The sequence below is a fragment of the Culex quinquefasciatus genome, chromosome 1, assembly GCF_015732765.1.
Source record: "Culex quinquefasciatus strain JHB chromosome 1, VPISU_Cqui_1.0_pri_paternal, whole genome shotgun sequence".
Classification (NCBI taxonomy): domain Eukaryota; kingdom Metazoa; phylum Arthropoda; class Insecta; order Diptera; family Culicidae; genus Culex; species Culex quinquefasciatus.
Genome location: NC_051861.1, coordinates 44,824,858 through 44,830,857, shown reverse-complemented (window position 1 = coordinate 44,830,857; position 6,000 = coordinate 44,824,858). Strand labels below are relative to the sequence as shown.

Here is a 6,000-nt window from a genome sequence, read left to right as displayed (position 1 = left end):
AGTACATAAGAATTTATAAAAAAAAATCACAAAACAAATATATTATGAAAATTTACCATTAATCTTCAAAATATTTGTTTTCGATTAAAAACGGTGAAATAAAACTCTAAAAAAATGTGCAAAACGGGTTTTTTTTTAAATAATTTGTTCATTCAGATATATGCAATATGGTCAAGACCTTGAATATCATGATTATCAATAAACTGTCAAAAATGGAATAAAATTTAATGTACTATTTGAATATGCAATTCAATGTTTAAGATTTGATAAATATTTATTCCTTAAACATCAATGTACCATTCGAAATATATCACATTATCAAAAACTGATCAAGATCTTAAAAACATGAAACATGAGTGCAAACTCACACATACTTTTATATTTTATGTTCAATGCTTTGGCAGCATCCATAGAGCATGCGCTATGAAGATTCTGTTGATATTCTTATTGCATCTCAAGCAGTGGTATAACGTGGTTCTAATTTGCATTTAAGGAAAAGACATCTATAAAGTAAAAGGTAAACGTTGTTCGCAGTTTGGAATTTGATTTGAATAGATGAAGTTACATTGTTTCCTTATTATTGATCAATAATTTACTTGAAAAATCAGTTTTAATTGAATTTAGACGCATTAATAACATTAACAACACAACGCAAAACGTGTTCCTTCTCACCACCACGTGAGCCCTTCGTCCTGTTCTGATTTCTCCGGTGTATGCTCTCGTTGGTGTTAGTGATATCTGGACCGCTACCAGGATACACAACACCATCCAGCATCCTTCGCCAACGTCACAGTTCATTCATGCATTCGTGAAGGACCTCGCGTACGGAACGGAAGCACTCCCCATTTTTTTCTCCTGCGGTGTGTCCTTTTGTTGGCTTGAAAAGGACCATCAAGGATAAAAAGGAAATTGAAAGGTTTTAGTGAAAATTGAGTTAAAGTGGCGTTGAAGTTACGTGAAAAGTGAAAAGGATACGAAACCGTTTTGGGATACCGTAAAATTCAATCGTTCAAAGTAAGTCATCGCCCCCAAAAAGTGGACCAAAAGCAAAAGTTCATTAAACTCAAGGGCAATCCACTGTCAAGATGAGTAACACCCCGTGCCACCACCAAATCGAATTCTATGTGTATTTCTTTAAAAGTAAGAAAAGAAAAAGAAGTGAAAAAAACCTTATTCCGATATTGATGCGCATTTTCCGCGTGTTTCGCCGAACGGGGAATTCCTCCTCGGCAAAACCCCTCCCTTAATCGGCACCACCAGCACCAGTGACGAATGCTGCCTTGTTGGACTGAGAGAAAAAAGGATGATGAAAATTTAATTATCATTCCATCATCGTCGTAGTCGTCATCCGCAGACAGGGAGCAGAGTGTGAAAACATAAGTGGGAAAATAACTCATCATTCCTTGCGAAGGAGTTTTCCCGCGGCGTGTGGGAGGAATCGTGAGTTTGCTGCGGAAATAGTTTGAACGACTTGGGGCTTCAACTTTGGCATGTTCAATGGAGCATGGATGCCGAAACGGAAGTCGTCGAGGAGGTGGAACAGCTTCTGCGGGAGCGGTTTTCTCCGCCATATTATGTTTATGTATTAAGTTTTCCGAGGTGACACCGTTGCAGTGTTTATTATGGTGGTAAATAGGTCGTAAGGTTATGTACAGGCAATTACTTTGAGAGGCAGTTACATGCTACTGACAAGTTGAAATCATGTTTTACGTAGAGTCAAATTTGACACAAATTATAGAAAGAAATCTAGCAAAACATTGCAATAGGGCCGACGCCAAAGTGTAAACAAAGAGTCTATCATGCTCGTTCCTAATGTAAACATCAACTGACGTGAGCAGGATAGACTCTTTGTTTACACTTCGGCTTCGGCCTTTTTACATTGTTTTGCTTGAAATGTACGATCCAAGAGCAACAATCGATCGAGTCCAAAATAGGGTTGGGAAAAATTGGGGAAAAAGAGTCTGCGTTTTCGCTACAGCATCAACACTTCCCGTGCTACTACTCTTTATACCTTCCCCGGTTAATGGTGGAGATGGGAGCAGCATTAATAGATGGCTTTCATTGATGCCTGTCCTGTTCTGGTGGAATTGGTTTGAATTCCTATTAATCAATTTCTATGTAATTTGGACTGGACAATCACCACAACTATATGACGGAATCCAGTCTGCAACTCGCTAAGATCACCATCTCTACACCCAAAGTTAAAGAATGAGAGGATAGTTCTCACGAAAAGAAACGTGAGCAAAGTGCTATTTTGCGAGAGTATAGTCCTCTCGCGTGTTCATTCGTTCATTGGAATAGTTCATCCTATTGAGTGGCTTATATGGACAAATGACCGCCACTTAGTCACCGAACCTTGGTGGCCCATACGGCAAAGGCACGGTTCAATATGCCGAAGGTCTTGGGTTCGAGTCTCGGAGCCGGTACTTTTTTTATAGAGATGAACTTTTTTTGAAGATGAACCCATGAGTAATGTACTCTCTATAATTTCGGGATTTATCCTCTCAGTCCACACACAGTACCATTTTACTACCGAATCGTGCTCTTTATCCTCTCGTATGCCGGTGTCCAGTTCTGGGTGTATGCAACATGATGTTGCACTTAATATTTCATGATTTTTTTTTTTTTTTTGTTGTGGTATTTTTGAGTATGTCATTCACGGTACAATGCTGTTATTTTTTTGTGAAAAACAAAAAAAAATAACAAGAACGTGACCGGGGATCATAGCCTGAAGAGTTGTTAGATCATTTATGCTCTAACAAAACCCATTTCAACGAATCATATTTGCGGATAACTTTACGCAGTTGGCCTGACCATTTACAACAAAAGGATGGTTTAATTATTAAATCGGCTGAGTTAATTTTCACGAAAGCACAAAATTTCACGAATATGTCATAGAGCATAAAACATGCTAGAATAACCTACCGTCATCAGGAGTGACATTGGGTGGGTTGAGTTTGAGTCATATAAAAATGCTGAAATTTGTATGACCCAATTTCACCCCTTCAGACCCAATGTCACCTCTGATGACGGTATGTACACTAGCGTGGTTCACGTTTCTATGAAAAAGACAAAAGTTGTTATTTTGTCTTGCATCAACCGGAATTTCGTTCTTTTATGTCCCCAGAAGCACTCCTGAAAATTTGAGCCCATTTGGTAAGGTCTAGGAGCTCCAGTTTTAATTTGAAATTTATATGGGATTTTGATTTATTTTCCATGGAAACTATCTTTTTACATTGTATTAGGATTTTTTTATAAATCGATGAAATGACTTGATTCTTATAGTAGGAGATAGGTTTTGAACTGGGGAACAACTTTGTAGAACATACCAACATGCTAGGAAGTGACCCTTTAAAGATACAGATACTTTTAGATGGTGGCTGGCCCCTTCAAAAGCCATCATCTAAAAGTATCTGTATCTTTAAAGGGTCACTTCCTAGCATGTTGGTATGTTCTACAAAGTTGTTCCCCAGTTCAAAACCTATCTCCTACTATAAGAATCAAGTCATTTCATCGATTTATAAAAAAATCCTAATACAATGTAAAAAGATAGTTTCCATGGAAAATAAATCAAAATCCCATATAAATTTCAAATTAAAACTGGAGCTCCTAGACCTTACCAAATGGGCTCAAATTTTCAGGAGTGCTTCTGGGGTCATAAAAGAACGAAATTTCGGTTGATGCAAGACAAAATAACAACTTTTGTCTTTTTCATAGAAACGTGAACCACGCTAATACACCCAAAGGATAAATATATCTCAAAATCTGCAACAGTGGATTTGCTGCAGAAAATGTCATTGCCCGTCCCTGAGCAACACTTCAGAGAGAAGATTATGTTGGTGCTCTGTTCCTCACAATTCATCAAGCGACCATGGCGCGGTGGTAGCGTGTCGGATCAATAACCAAGAAGTTGGTGGTTCATTTCTCGTTCTGTTATGAGTTTTTTTTTGTGAAATACAATCAAAAAGCCGGCCGTAATGTCGATAATTGTCGGTAACGGGCAAATATGTCATACCCCTATATCGCAAAAAATGCATGAGGACAGTTTTCATGCAGATTCTGCTATACTTTCATGCTGCCATGTACACCCAAAATTCAGAATCGAGATAATCGTTCTCTCAAAATTTATTGAGGGCTTAGTGCCAAAATCGATAGAATAATGGTACCAACTCACACCATCATAACAAATGAGTTCATTCGTTAGTTGAATCAATAAATCTCCAACAAGTGTCATACATCGACTTCTGACTTCTCTATGGTCACCAAGCTGTGGTGGCCGAGGCAGCTAAGTCATTGGATTGGTTTGTCAAAGGTCTCTGGTTCGATTCCCGTTGTCGACACTTCTGGTTTTTGTTTGACGGATGAACTTATTTTGCAAATGAACCTCGAGAGAATAGTTCTATCGCCCATCTCGAGCTGTGTTCTCTGCGTCCGTGAATGGTACCACTATTCTCTCGACTCGAGACCATCATTCTCTCGGACTAGCGCTGCCAGTTTTGGGTGTATCACAATCATGCGACCGCTGCACTATGGTACATTGGGTGGCCAAGTTTCAAAAAAGTTACCTTCTCCAAATATTTTTTGGTATTTTTTTCTCGAATGTTAACATTCTAACTAAGAAAAATCCAAATTTTCAAAGCTTTAAGTTTGTTTATTACGGAGATACGCAAGCTGAAAGTCAAAAAATTGAGTAAAAAACTAGCGTTTGTCGTAAAAAAGGCTGATTGTTTAATTTTAACATAAATCAGCCATTTCAAATATTTTATTAGGACAATTATACATCGTTGGAAAGGTAATGAGATAAGCTTTGAAACTATTAATAGATAAAATGTTGTTTCCAAACCAAAAACTGAAGTTTTCATCGAATAACTGAAGCAGTTTTTGACAAAACTTATTTTCTTGTGTTTGTTAATCGAGTACTTTTTTGCTAACCGATGCTAAACATGAAACTAAGATCACTTGAAAGATTGGATCATAATCTAACATTGCTGAAATTTCCAGCCTGCGATTTTTGCGTTTTCGGAGATATGCCATTTTGAACATTTACGTTTTATCAAAATTTGATGCAATCTACATATGCGCCCGTTTATTTCACTTGCTTTGCTACCTACTTCGTGGGCATCGTCGCTTCAAAAATCAATACCTGGTTTCAAGAAGTTCGAAATGACTTTATTGGAATTTTCTGTTGCCTACATTTAAAATTGAGTACCTTAGGCAAAATAAAGTATTCGTACCGAAGTTTCTCAAGCGAAACAGGAGAATCTCAGTTTGATACCGAAAAAAGTATTCAGCAAAATATTGACTTAGCATGATGAATTTCTGTGATCAATCTATGAAACTGATCCACATCTAAGTTCTATGTTGGTTAGTACAAAACATCATAAAAGTACCTACCTTAACATATCCTGAAGAGTTTCTGACATCAAATGAATTTTCATGAACAAGAACATTAGGATTAGTTAGTAATTTTGAATAAAATTAATTTTTCTGTTATTTGATTTTAACAATTAAAATTTTCTCAATTTTTGCCCATAAGGGTGGAGGAAGGGGGGGGGTCTCAAGTTATATGACATGGACTCACAAAAAGAAACACACAGCAGTAAATAATAAATATTTGACTTAAAATGAATTTATTACGCTTAACAAAATTTTATTAGAGGGGAGGGGGTGTTGAAAGAAATAGGAGGGAGGGGTTGTGTCCTTAAAGTGGGGATGTATTAGCTTATCCATAATTTAATAATATAAACTTGCAATACAATATATACGCAATTCTGTTGCATTTGCAAATGTATGAAAAGACTATTTATTATAAACAATCAACTATTGAAAGACATGAAAAGTCATAAAACTGGACGTATATCATTTCAATACCATACAATTACCCAAATTTTTATGAAAAAACATTTAAAAAGCAAAAAAATAATTTGGCCGCCTGTTTGTATGGAGATGGCCCATAGTGCGCCGGTTGGGTGTAAACAAAGTTAAACAACCGGTATGATT

General features: G+C 36.9%; 1 protein-coding gene across 2 annotated transcripts in view; it reads left to right on the top strand.

Annotated features, from left to right (window-relative positions):
• Positions 1 to 414: 414 nt before the first annotated feature.
• LOC6033670 (Y+L amino acid transporter 2) overlaps positions 415 to 6,000 on the top strand; it is a 46,126-nt gene continuing 40,540 nt past the window's right edge. Inside the window, exon 1 of one of the 2 annotated variants that reach the window (XM_038257470.1) lies at positions 415 to 517. The gene's annotated coding sequence lies outside the window, so the exon portion shown is untranslated. Of the gene's footprint in view, positions 518 to 804; positions 1,015 to 6,000 lie in introns of those variants that run through there. The other variant, XM_038257465.1, reaches the window with a different exon arrangement.